The sequence below is a fragment of the Hemicordylus capensis genome, chromosome 1 (genome assembly GCF_027244095.1).
Source record: "Hemicordylus capensis ecotype Gifberg chromosome 1, rHemCap1.1.pri, whole genome shotgun sequence".
Taxonomy (NCBI): Eukaryota; Metazoa; Chordata; class Lepidosauria; order Squamata; family Cordylidae; genus Hemicordylus; species Hemicordylus capensis.
Window position 1 is genome coordinate 25,832,574 of NC_069657.1, and position 13,316 is coordinate 25,845,889.

Here is a 13,316-nt window from a genome sequence, read left to right on the forward strand (position 1 = left end):
GGTCTGCCCTCTCCGGGTATGGAGAATCAGCAATGTATGCCTGCCAGGAGCAAGTTGGGGAAAATCTGAGTCAACCTCTTATTTAACAGAGACACAGTTCAATGAGAACAGAGTTCTTAGAGGAGATCTTGAGACAAATGCTTAAGGTATAAAACAAGTAAAAGATTTATTTGAAGAAAGTTATAGATGTGAATAGAAAGCCTGCAGCCTTTACTAGCTACTTCATGGTGGGGGGAAAGAAGAAAAAAAGAGAGAGCACAGAAGAAGGGAGTGTCTTAAGAGTATCAGCCTACCAATCAGAAGAGACATAGAACAGAGATAAGGGAGAATAAGGGGACAGTCCTACACTCTCTGGGGCTATTTTCACAATCTGCAAAAATTGGGCTAGGAGAGCCTAGCCCGATGTTTGCAGATCGTAAGAACCACCGGGCTCGGCTGCAAGCCCCACCGGGCTTGGCTGAGAGCCCGGTGATTCTAGAGCGGGTAACCCACTCAAGAACCCCTGCCCTAAAACCAGGTTTGTGGAGCGAGCGCTCTGCAAACCTGGTTTTAATAACTGTGAGTAGCTGCGGTACAGCTTCGTGCCATGCCTACTCACGGGGAGACCCCCAGAGGGGAGGCGAAAAGCCGCCTCCTGGCTCCGGGGGTCTTGCCAGCATGCCCTGCCCACTTGTGCAGGGCATGCTGGAGCTTGCGGGGGCCAATTGGCCCCCGCTCCCCCCAGCCCCCGCTAGCTCTGTCACGGAGCTGGCAATTGTGTGGGCGGCCGATCCGGCCGCCCAGGGCTCCCTTTCCGTTCATGAGCGGGGAGAGTGGGCTTAGCCCACTCTCCCCGCTCACCCTGCAAAACCCAGTCTCACGGATTGTGAGACCCAGCTCTTTGTCTCTACTTCTAGTGGTCAATGGGGGTTGTTGGTTTTAAGAGTTGATAGCTATGGTCCTACTGCCCCTTGCCTAGTCTGCCTCCCATTCAGTCTTCCTGGTCAACATTGCTTTCATAATCGTGCTGGGGTTCTTTCTGTGAACCTGAGATTCACACAGAATTAAACGAAATCCTTGCTTTATCACCAATACCATTCTTTAACACCCAGGCTTGGACTGGCCTATAGGGCAACAGGGCATATTCCCAATGTGCCCCACATATGGGGCACCCCTGTGCCCCGACTCCCCCCCTTGATTACCCATTCTGCTCAAAACCCGGTGCCCTCCCCACATACATTCCACCGCCCTCTCAGTGCCCCCAGTCCGGCCCTGGAACTGCCCGCCATGAGTGGTATGAGAACACCTTAAGAAAACAAGAACCTCCTTAGATGAACCCAATAAACCCTGTCTCTAAGGGTCAAACTAGACATGACATGAGATATCCGTGAATGGGTCTCCCAATGACTTTCTTTTGTTAAAAGCAGGTATGGAAGTTGGGGTGCTTTGAATGGGGAACATGTTAGGAAGGAGGAGTCTAACCCCACACCCAATTGTCCCCTGATGGTGCTATTATCTGCAAAGAGAAAACATTTCCCCCTCTACAGATAATTTCAGCTTCAGGAGTTTCAATCCTAATTAGAAAACCAGCTGGGCGGGTGGGGCGGGGGGAGGTTTAACCCTGTTAGGGATGTGCTCAAAACCAGACAGGCCAGTTCGGTTCAGTTTTGCCACTGAAGCAGTTCGGAGCTGGTTCGAACCAGTTCAGAGCTCTATGGGTAAAGGGGAATCCAGTGAGGATTCCGGTGAGAAGGCGGTGGGGTGGGGTGGTTTCCCTAAACCTAGAGGAGGCAGGAGGGGAGTGATTTAGTACTTACCAGTCACGGTGGTGGTGGCTCCCGCCCACCCGGCCTCCGCCAGAGTAGCCCAGGTTGACGGCAACCTGGTTTGGACCTTCTTCAGCCCAGTTCGGGCTTCAGTGCATACACAGGGGCCATTTGAGTGACCTCCACGCATGTGCAGAGACCATTTGCTTGGCACGCCTACTCCCTGTGGCTGCTGCCGCTGCAATAACTATTCCAAATGCTGCTCTGTTCGGTTTCACGGTGACTACAGTGAAGAGCATCCCACCACAGAAGCGTCATAGGTACTATATGGGCCAATGGTGATTCACCCACCCACCTGGGAGGAGGAGAGCTGGTCTTGCTGCAGCAAGCATGAATTGTTGCCTTTGCTAAGCAGAGCCTGCCCTGGTTTGCATTTGAAGGGGTGACTACATGTGAGCATTGTCTTTTGTAAGATAATCCCCTTAGGGGACAGAGTCGGAGTTTTGTGGTGGTGCATTTGCTAGCACGCAGAAGGCCGCAGGCTCAGTCTCTGGCATCTCCCAGTAGTTCTGCCTGAAACCTTGGAGAGCTTTCCCAGACTATGGGAAACACCTATATCGGGCAGCAGCAATATAGGAAGATGCTGAAAGGCATCATCTCATACTGTACGGGAGGAGGCAATGGTAAACCCCTCCTGTATTCTAGCAAAGACAACCACAGGGCTCTGTGGTCACTAGGGGTCGACACCAACTCAACGGCACACTTTACCTTTAGATGGACCAATAGTTTGACTCAGTATAAGGCAGCTTCCTATGTTCCACCCTTGTGGCAAGTACAGAATTATACACACTAATTATGCTAACACAAGATCAATGCAAGATTTTCAATGATGGAAGAACCTACTGTTTCCAGGGCTTTGATTAGAATGCTGGAGTCAGGTTCGCTCCGGAATGCAGCTCTCACTGACCTTACGAATGAATTGTTCTCATCCAGGCTTCATTTATCTTCTGCCACAGAGGGCACCCAGAGTGATTGCCTTTGTTAATCAAGCTGGGCCTGATTACTGTATTAAGTGTGTAATTTTCTGTTTGACTGAAGTGAGTGCTCAACAGTCCAGTTCTATTGGAGTCACTATCTCACCCAATCAGAAATGCCACTGCTTAAATGGAATATTTTCCCCCTTTCTGATTTATGCAAATTCCATTTTCCTTCCTTCCCCAGGCCAGGGAATAGGAAGATGTTAGCTGCTGGAAGTCACAAGACCAGATAGTAAATCAAAAGGAAGTGAAAAGGGAAAGAAGAGATGGGAGCTTCCTTGAAATTACCCCATTTACATTCGTTTATAAGGCATGTTCAGAGCTATAAAGAATTTTAAAAAGAAGTTAGTACTATCCCTAGGCAGTTTTAATATATGTATTAGGCATTTGCACAGCAGACACTTCTGAAAGCAAAGCATACACTTCCCTGACATCTATCAGCATGGAAGTCGTTTCATTCTCACATATCATAGACATAGAGGTCACTGGAGGGGGTCATAGCTCAGTCATAGAGCATACAGAATAGGTGTGGGCATGAACCCAGTATGCTTGGTTCTGTTCGAGTTCAAACCAGACTTGAACAGAACTAGGCATGTTCAGTTTTGCCCCCACCCCCAACCTGAACATAACCCCTGGTTTGGCTTAAAATCAAGCCAGTCCAGGAATTCTAACAACAAAAAATTTCAACAACTCACTGCCTCTGGGGGGTGGGTGCTGCCAGGGCTGCAGAGAGTCTCCAGCGGTTCCCCCTTCCCCCACTGGCCTCCCCCGGACTCCAATAAGCCTGGTTCAGGACATTTTAGACCATGTTTTTCCCATTCTGGTCCTCTTCATGTTGGCGGCAGCCATTTTTGAGGCCACTGTGCATGCTCATTGGCCATCTCCATGGCTGGGTCAGGTTTTAGGGACACCCCTGACCTGAATTTGAACCAAATTCCAACCAGTTCAACCATAGGACTTGGATCAACTCATTAATCCCCATGGGTAGCACCTAGGGACACTAAAAAAGATTGGGTGGTAGGGCATGATGGATGCTACCTACCACCTAACTTGCAAACCAATCTGGCAATCAGGTGAATTTTAATGATTTTTTGAATTTTTTATAGGTCAGTAGGTCAACCCTAATTTAGGATTACCTAACAAGGTAATCCAGCAGCAGAAGGGATGGTATCCATCGGAGCAGGCCTAGCAGCAGGGCAGGATAGAGGCCCAGCCAAAATGAGGCAGCGGCGGCAGCAGAGCAAGGCAGCAGCAATGTATGGCTGTTCTCTTCCTCCAGAATCCAGAGGCAGAGTGAAGCCAGGAAGGCACTGCCTGGATTTAAATTCACTTTGAATTTCCCTCCTTTTTGCTTCCCCCTCTCTCGTCCCTCCTCCCCAGCCAATAGGGGAGAGTTGCCCTGACAACACTCAGATTTGAATGATAAGCCAATTAGGAGCAAGAAGATAACTAGCCAAACGGAAGGCACTGGCAGAAAACCAATCAGCAAGGGATTGTGTCTTGTAAAAGAGATTGTGTCTTATGTTTCTCTGGTGTGTCCTGTAAACACAACAGAGAAAGTGATGGCCACCACGATGTTCAAAACATCGAAATTGTTTGAACTGGTTCAATTCAAACTGGGTCTGTTCCAGTTTGAATTTGAACTGGTCGAACCAGTTCCACACACCCCTTGCTGAAGTACAAGGAAGTTGCTCAAGGGCTTTGCTTAGGAGATCATGCCCTTACTTTATTTTTGACTATTAGCTTATGAAAAGAATAAGAAATATCCTACCAGATGAAAAAAATGGAGTATTGACTGCAGCCTTGTTAACCAGGACATTAGATATGCTGGCGGGGGACGGGTGGAAGCATACATTAGTTTTGCTTTTCAGAACCAAGCTCAAGACAGTTAACTAGTTGCTCTGATGTTCTCTGCTTAAGGGAAGATTATCTTTTTTCAGAGGACAACAATTCTGTAGTGAAGGATTTAACTTTGTCAATTCAAAGAGAAAAACAATAGCAATTTCAGTCACCTCAAGCAGTAGTTTATCATATCAGTAATATGGATGGATCACAAAATATTTAATTCAAGCAGTTAAGTAGGTTGATGTGCTGCATATAAAATAAGATCTAAAGCTCAGAAGTGGATCTTCTGAGAGATGATTATGTGGGGACATTTTCTATTAACAGTTTATTGTTCTGCCTAATGCAGAATTATATTGTTCACTGAAACAAAGCTTGAAGACAAGCAATACTTCAAAAGGTAAACTGGGTTTCTAGAAGAAGCTGGGGTTTCTGTTCTTTTGGGTTTTTTTAACCATTTGAATTCAGCAGCTTTCATCCTGACTTCTGTGTGCATCTTCTGTGTGCATGCAACAAGCATGCAAGTTTTTTCTGTGTGCATGCAACGAAAGGATACATGGTTGCAGTGGTAGTGCCCCTGCTTCTGAAGTGTAAGTGGGTGGTTTTCTTCAGTCTCCCCTTTCCCCAGAAGCACTCAGAGAGACACACAGTTATGTCCCTGAGGGTCATGCAGCCCTCAAACATAATTTCATGTTGTTCAAAGTACTTCCTGTCAGGAGCCTGTCCGTCAGGTGTCATAGTCAAGGTCGCTGTCAAGGTCACAGGCAGCTCCTTGAAGTCCTCCTCAGTCTGCAAAGAAAGTAGAAGAGAATACTTTACTACAGTATCAGGTTCAGATAGTCTCCCCCACAAACTCAGTCCGCTCGCCAGATAGCATGGTTCCAGAGCAAAAGGAGTGCAAGGCATTCCTGGGAGAGGCATTGCAGCTAGGGCAGCTGTCAGGACTCTGTCAGGTAGCAGAGTAGCAGCAGGAAAAGCCTGGGTCTCTAGAGACCAACATGAAGCTGAGGTTTCCTCAACTGTAGCAGACTCAAAGAGACTTGTTGCTTCCAGCATTTAGCTGCAGCCTTCGGTCTTGATTTATAGCCCAGCTTAATTGCTCTCTGCCTTCAGCCAGCTGACACAGATTCAGGATTAATCTGTTTTGTAAAGCAGGCATCTGCTTCTCCTGAGTTCTTTCACCTGTTGTCTGCATCTCATCAGTCTTCTCTCATGAGGATGCAAAGGTGCTTCGTTGTTTACTTCAGTGTTCTGCTCTCCATTCCCTGACTCTGCTACCTCTGATGGTCCCGGTTGTCCTGTAGCTTTGACTGGACCTGCCTAAGGTATCTGCTGTGAGCTGACAGCTGGGCTCTGCCCTTCAGGTTCCCCTGCAGCTACTGGCAGACTTCCAGCTTCCCCTTCCTCTTCGCTATCTGAGGATGGGGGCATGACACTTCCAGAGAATGGGAGATCAGTAAACATCACCCACACACTGTGCTTCAGAAGTAGGAAAGCTACTGCTGTGGCTTTGCATCCTTTTGCTGTATGAACACAGCTTTAGTCACGATGCCAGTGAATGCAACTCACTTATGTGCACAGTGAAAAAATACTTATTTGACTTTCATCCAAGAAAAATGGGCCTGCCTTGACACTCTCATTTTCACAAATCAGCAAGTACCTACTAGATTAATAGGTCATATTATCCTGAAACTTCGATCTGATTTACACAACTTTTCAATCTTGCTTCCTCCCCAGATATGGGACTGAAACTCCCTTGGTCGCTCTACTGGATGACCTACACCGGGAACTAGACAGTGGTAGTATGTCCCTTTTGGTTCTGCTGAACTTCTCAGTGGCATTCAATAGTGGCATCGACCATGGTGGCATCGACCATGGCATCCTTCTGGACTGCCTCTTGAGTATGGGAATCGGAGGTACTGCTTTGGAGTAGCTCCAGTCCTTTCTTGGGGGGAGGGTTCAGAAGGTGGTGCTGGGGGACTATTGCTCAGCTCCATGGCCATTGGCCTATGGGATCCTTCAGGGTTCAGTTTTGTCCCCCATGCTGTTTAACATCTACATGAAACCACTGGGAAAGGTCATCTGGGGACTTGGACTGAGTTGTCAGCAATATGCATATGTCACTCAGCTCTATCTCTCCTTGTCACCTGATTCTAGGGAGGCAGTGGATGTCCTGAATTGGGGGCTGGAGGCCATGATGGGTTGGATGTGGGCTAATAAACTGAGACTGAGTCCAAATAATGTTGGTCAGTAGGAGAGCCAATCAGGATAAGGAGATTCCACCAGTTCTGGATGGGGTTGCACTCCCGCTGAAGGAGCAAGTATGCAGCTTGGGGGTATTGATGGATCCAGCTCTGCTTTTGGAAGCTCAGGTGAAGGCGGTGGCCAGGGGTGCCTAGTACACCAGATGCATTCCTTTCTCGAGAAGGCAGAGCTGGCCACAGTTACCCATGCCTTAGTCATGTCATGGCTGGATTACTGTAACGTGCTCTACATGGGCTGCCCTTGAAGAATATTCGGAAACCACAGCTAGTGCAAAATGTGGAAGCTAGGATTTTATCTAGAGCTGCTCGCTGGGATCACATCACACCCATTTTGAAAGAGCTGCACTGGCTGCCAGTTTGTTTCTGAGTCCAATTGAAGGTGCTGGTTTTGAACTTTAAAGCCCTTAAGGGTTTGGGCTCTGGATACCCGAGGACCACCTGCTCCTAAGGGTTGCTGCCTGCTTGATAAGGTCATCTGAGGGGGCTCTGCTCTGGGTGCCGACAGTGAGGGAGGCTTGGCTGTTGTGCATGCAGGACAGGGCCTTCTCTGTTGCTGCTCCCAGACTGAAATGCTCTCCCGGTGGCTACTCACCCTTTGGTCTCCATCACAGTGTTTAGAAAGCATGTGAAATCTTGGCTTTTTACCCAGGCTTTTATAGGATTGTCTCTACAAATACTTCTTTGTATTTTGTATATTGTGCTTATATTTTAAATCTTTTTAGTCAGATCTCTGTTTTTATATTCTAGCTTAATATTTTAATAGTATAATTTTTATAGTCTTGTTTTAATTTTATTGTGTGAACTGCCTTGGGATTGTTTTAATGAAAGGCAGTATACAAATCTGACAATCAATCAATCAAAACTTCTGTACACATTGTTGGCTGTTTTCTTCTCCTATCTGGATTCTTTCATGTTTTCTCACCATAATTTCAGTTGGATCTGGGCAAAAGGAAGTGCAGAGAAATCTTGATTTTTCTGGTCTAATTGGGGGGTGGGGGCGGTGCGGAAGGGTTAGGTGAGTGTCTGGAAAATCGAGGCAAAATGTACATGGTCACAAAAAGCACTAAAATACATTTTCACACACAGCTTTGGGGACTCAGAAGATGGACACCAAAAAGAGTGATTACCTAGCACACGAAACACTCTTTGGGACACAGAAAGTTCTTTTTCTGCATAAGGTCACACAGCTTATAGCCAGGACAGCGCTCAAGAGCAGAATGAGGAAGCAAAATGGCCAAATTTCCAGTCCCATGAATAATGTCCAGAAAAAGTGAAATATGGAATATTAGGGTCCAGAAAATCAAGGTTTCTATGTAGCAGATTGTGAGGTGTGTGATCATATTGTTTGGTCTTCAGACTTGGGTACATTGAAGGCTGCTTCACACATGCATTACCTGACTAGGTCATTCACATAACCAAAGTCCCTGGGGCTAGGGAGGACTGAGGGGAAGGCAGGATTACACCTATCTTCCCCCAAACGTGCCGCTCAGCTGCACACGATTGCTGCTGTGGTGAGCAGCACAGCATTCAGGAGGCTGGGGAAACACAGGGGAAACAGGGGAGGCTGGGGAAAGACAGAGGGAGGCTGGGGAAACACAGCCAGAAAGCCCAAAATTCCCCACAAGCCAGGTGCTCTAGGCTGGCAAAGGACACCAACCAGGCACCAGGGTAGAAGGGCACACTCATGTTCTTTTACCTTGGTAATCGCCGGGTGGGGGGAAACCCAGGCTACCTGGCGGGACAGCACTGGTATCAAGTCCAATCCTGGTGCTCCACATGAGCAGCCTTACCCAGGTAGGGCTGTGCAAACCTGGGTAGGGCTGTTAGTGCGAGCAGCCTCATTATGTTGGGTGACATGAAGGTTCCGCGGTGTTTGAGTTGTTAAGGAACATTTGCATATGCAAACCACCCCTTAATGGCTGGACATTGTGAACATGAGGGGCACAAGTGAGAGTCCATCCAAGTTGCAAGTAGGCTTACCAGCGGAGTCTCCTTCTGTGCTTTGAGTAGCAAGTGAAGCTTTTCCATGATCAAGTGGTTGTGAAAGGTGCAGGAGTAGAGGCCAGTAACAATGCTGGCAGCCCTGGTTGATTTCTAGAAAACAAGCTGTTCTAGTAAGAACTAATCTGCCTACTTTTCTTTCACTATCCCTACAACTGGACTAAATTTGGTCCAAATGGGTTAGGCAGTTCACAAGTTAGCCCACTTGCACCTCAAATGTTCATGCATCCACCATCTTGAATTGGGGTGGATGACATCATCACAAACTATGTGTTTGAGCTGTCCCTATGCTACTACTTTACCAAATATGGTCCAAATCGGTTCCCACTTGCACCTCAAATGTTCACCTATCCACCATCCTGAATCATGGTGGATGACATCATTACAAACTAAGCCCTTGAGCCATCCCTATGTGTCCCTACACCTGTAGCAAATTTGGTTCAAATCAGGTAGGCAGTCCACAAGTTAGCCCACTTGCACCTCAAAGCCCTGGGTATTTAAGAGAACGTCTTCTTCGCCATGAGCCCAACCAACTGTTAAGATCATCGGGAGAGGTTCATCTGCGGTTGCCGCCAATTCATCTGGTGGCTACTCAGGGATAGGCCTTCTCCATTGCTGCCCCTGGACTTTGGAATGCACTCCCTGTTGAAATAAAAGCCTCCCCATCTCTGGCAACTTTTAAAAAGGCACTGAAGACACATTTATTCACTCAGGCTTTTAATTAGATGCATAGTTTTAAATTTTTTAATACAGGGTTTTTAATGTTTCAAATGTTTTCAATTATTAATTGATTTGATGATTTAAATTATTTTAATTGTAAACCGCCCAGAGATGCAAGTTTTGGGCAGTATAGAAATACTTTAATCAATCAATCAATCAATCAATCAATCAGAGTTTGCATATCCACCATTTTGAACTGGGGTGGATGATATCACCACAAACTTCACCACTGAGGTGTCCCTATGGGTCCCTACAACTTTATGCAATTTAGTTTGTATTGGTCCAGGCATTGCAAAGTTGATAGTGGTGGGACACACACTGACACATTCACGGAATGCCGGATGATATTACCCCTGCTAACTTGGCAAAGAGGCCCCTTTTAACATGGTGGTTCTCTTTATTTAGCAGGGGGAGAGTAACTGGCCCTCTCCACCCCCAGCACAGGACCTCCAGTGACTGTTGCTGGTGTCTATCTTGTGTTTCTTTTTAGGTTGTGAGCCCTTTGGGGACAGGGATCCATCTTTATTTATTTATTTATTATTTCTCTGTGTAAACTGCCCTGAGCCAGTTTTGGAATGGTGGTATAGAAATCAAATAAATAAATAAAATAAATAAAATAAAATTTCCAGTAGGCTAAAAATGAACATTGCATCTGACAGTGCTTCATATAATTTGGCAGATTCAAAAGGGGGTGAGCTCTGTGAGGTTTTCCACTAACCCTTTGCCAAAAGTTCTGTAAATCAGGCTGAGTGGACAGAAAGGTGGAGGCCAGGAGAATAATCAATAATCTCCCCAGACAGCTTGATTTTGCAAGGTTAACTAATGAAGGCTCAAGAGCAAGAGACTCCCTAGAGGAATTAAGGAAAGGCAATGTTATGCTTTCAGCAGCCCTATGCCATCACTGCGGTTATGGACTGTAAGTGTTTCAAACACTAATTGCTGATGACTCTGACTGAGAATTTCCATCCAGTAATAAAAGAATCCAGCCTCTACAAATTATGGGCTCAAAGCGGAAAAATTAAAATTTGTTTTAACAGATAGGAAAATCTCACCTCTGTTCTTGCAGAGAATTAACACCAAGGAAGCTGTTGTCACCCACTGAATTAGAATAACTACCTACGGGACCAAATAGCATAGTACAAATCCCTGAACATTAGAAAGACCACATGCTATGGTATTTTTCTTTTTATGGTGGTTTTATTGAGCAAGGTAGCCATTGAACAAGGAATGTCCACAAGTAAGAAAAACACATTCTTCAATATGTTCAAAATGAAACAAAATAAAGGTTACAATAACCACAATAAAAATAAAAATTCATGGGGGAAATATAAGCGCTGCAATATATTCAGGTCAATTTAATCCCTCCACCAGAAATCTGCCCTCTGGTTAGAGCTACAGTTCTAACCAGAGATGGGCAAACATTTTCCAACAGGAATGGCAGGCATAACAGATTTGACATGGGAGGAGAACTGGTCTTGTGGTAGCAAGCATAAATTGTCCCCTTTGTTAACCAGAGTTTGCATTTGAATGGGAGACTACATGTATGAGCATGGTAAGATAAGATGGAGGTACTCATTGTGTGGGGTCGGAACTTGAGAGATGATTTTGATCAGCCTGTGATGGGGTCAAACTTCCCCAAAAGGAACAAGTACGCAGTCTAGGGGTGCTTCTGGATCCAAGTCTCTCCTTGGTGTCCCAGGCTGAGGCAGTGGCCAGAAGTGCCTTCTATCAGCTTCGGCTGATACGCCAGCTGCGTCCGTTTCTTGAGATAGACGACCTCAAAACAGTGGTACATCTGCTGGTAACATCCAGAATGGATTACTGCAATGCACTCTATGTGGGGCTGCCCTTGCACATAGTCCAGAAACTACAGTTGGTCCAGAATGCGACAGCCATATTGGTCTCTGGGTCATTTAGGAGAGACCATATTACTCCTGTATTGAAGGAGTTACGCTGGCTGCCAATATGTTTCTGGGCAAAATATAAAGTGTTGGTCATAACCTATAAAGCCCTAGGCAGCTTGGGCCCTGGGTATTTAAGAGAATGTCTTCTTCATTATGAACCCCACCGCCCATTGAGATCATCATGAGAGGTCCATCTGCATTTGCCACCGGCTCGTCTGGTGGCTACTCAGGGGCGGGCCTTCTCCGTTGCTGCCCCAAGGCTTTGGAATGCGCTCCCTGGTTTAAAAAGTCTTTAAAGACACATCTGTTCACCCAGGCTTTTAACTGATATTGTTTAGATTGTTTTAATGTTGTTTATAGAATATTGTTTTAAAATTTTAAATTGTGTTTTAAATTTCTTGCTTTTAAATTTTTTTCTTTTTGTTTTTAATTAATGTTTTACTTTTAAATCTTGTTGTAAACTGCCCAGAGACGTAAGTTTTGGCTGGTATAAAAATATGTTAAATAAATAAATTAAATAAAATAAATATTCCCCTTAGGGAATGTGGCATCTCCAAGACAGGACTGAGAGAGATTCCTACCTGAGCTTTGGAGAAGCCGCTGCCAGTCTGTGTTGACGTGGGCCAATGGTTTGACTTAGTATAAGGCAGCTTCCTATGTTCCTACTGGAGATGGAGTTCCAGTGCATTGGCCTTTTGCACCAACTATCCTACTGACCACTAGGGGCACTGGGAGCAGAGGTAGCTAGTGAGGGTCTCCTTACTTGTCCCTGCTTTCCTCTGCTCTATGACACCTGGCTTGACTCCTCAAGTACTTCCTGTAGTGAGTCAGTCCTCTTCCTTTCCTCTTAGAGAGAAGATGGAAACATCTCTCTCTCCCTACCTATTCACTGAGGTGATTCACACATGCAGCAGAAACTGGGCTAAGGGAGCCCAGTTCGGTTCCTGCTGCTCATGTGCAGCAATGGGAGCAGTGCAGCTCCCAGCGACAAGCCTTCCTAAATGCCCTCCCCCTTAAAATGAGGTTAATGGATCAGGCACTCTGTTAACCCCCTTTTTTTTGGCCATGTGTCTGCCGGGACTGCTTGCAGCTGTGGCAAACACACTTTGGGGTGGGGGGAGAGGGGATCCCAGGATCCTGGGGCTCTGGGGGGTGGGGCACCGTATGGCAGTGCTTCCCTTCGCCTGACCCCCAGAGCTGCCGGATGAAAGGCCAGGCGCGGGAGCACCTTAGAAAAGCCACTGCTCCTCTGGGCAGGTGATCTGCTGCCCACCCAATAATGGGCTAGTGCTTATCTGCAGGGAGAACGGGTCAGACCCGCTCCCCTTGCAAACCCCTTTTCGGCTGTACACACTGCTCATTTGTAGAGCCTCACTATGTAAAGCCTCGCTATGATAGACAGGATTGATCTATTCTATCTCAAATGTACTTCACCAATAAATCAATTTAGTTTAGACTCTACAGTGATCTCCATGTGTGTTACTTAAATAGCTGCAACAAAATAATTCTGCACTCTATAACTGGAATTGTAGCTTTCTACAAATAAATAATAAATATTAAAATAATAAATATTAATATTAATAAATATTAGCTAAATAATAACAAACCCCACACCTATGAAATGAAGTAATGAGATGCTTCTTTCCTATAATATTGCAACTTCCAGTAAGAGTTTACTTAGGAATGTAACTTTTTACATATTTCCTTGTGTTCTCGTATTCTCCCCTTCCTTCTGCCACCCATGGAACAATTTCCTTAATATACAGGGATTCTCAAACATGGGCCTACAGATGTTACTGGACT

General features: G+C 46.0%; 1 long non-coding RNA gene across 1 annotated transcript; it reads right to left on the bottom strand.

Moving 5' to 3' along the window:
* Nucleotides 1-4,790: 4,790 nt before the first annotated feature.
* Nucleotides 4,791-12,285, bottom strand: LOC128326285 (uncharacterized). Its single transcript, XR_008307930.1, has 2 exons — nucleotides 12,095-12,285; nucleotides 4,791-5,413 (listed from the first exon to the last, which is right to left on the bottom strand). It is a non-coding gene; the product is annotated as an uncharacterized LOC128326285 (long non-coding RNA).
* Nucleotides 12,286-13,316: the final 1,031 nt, after the last annotated feature.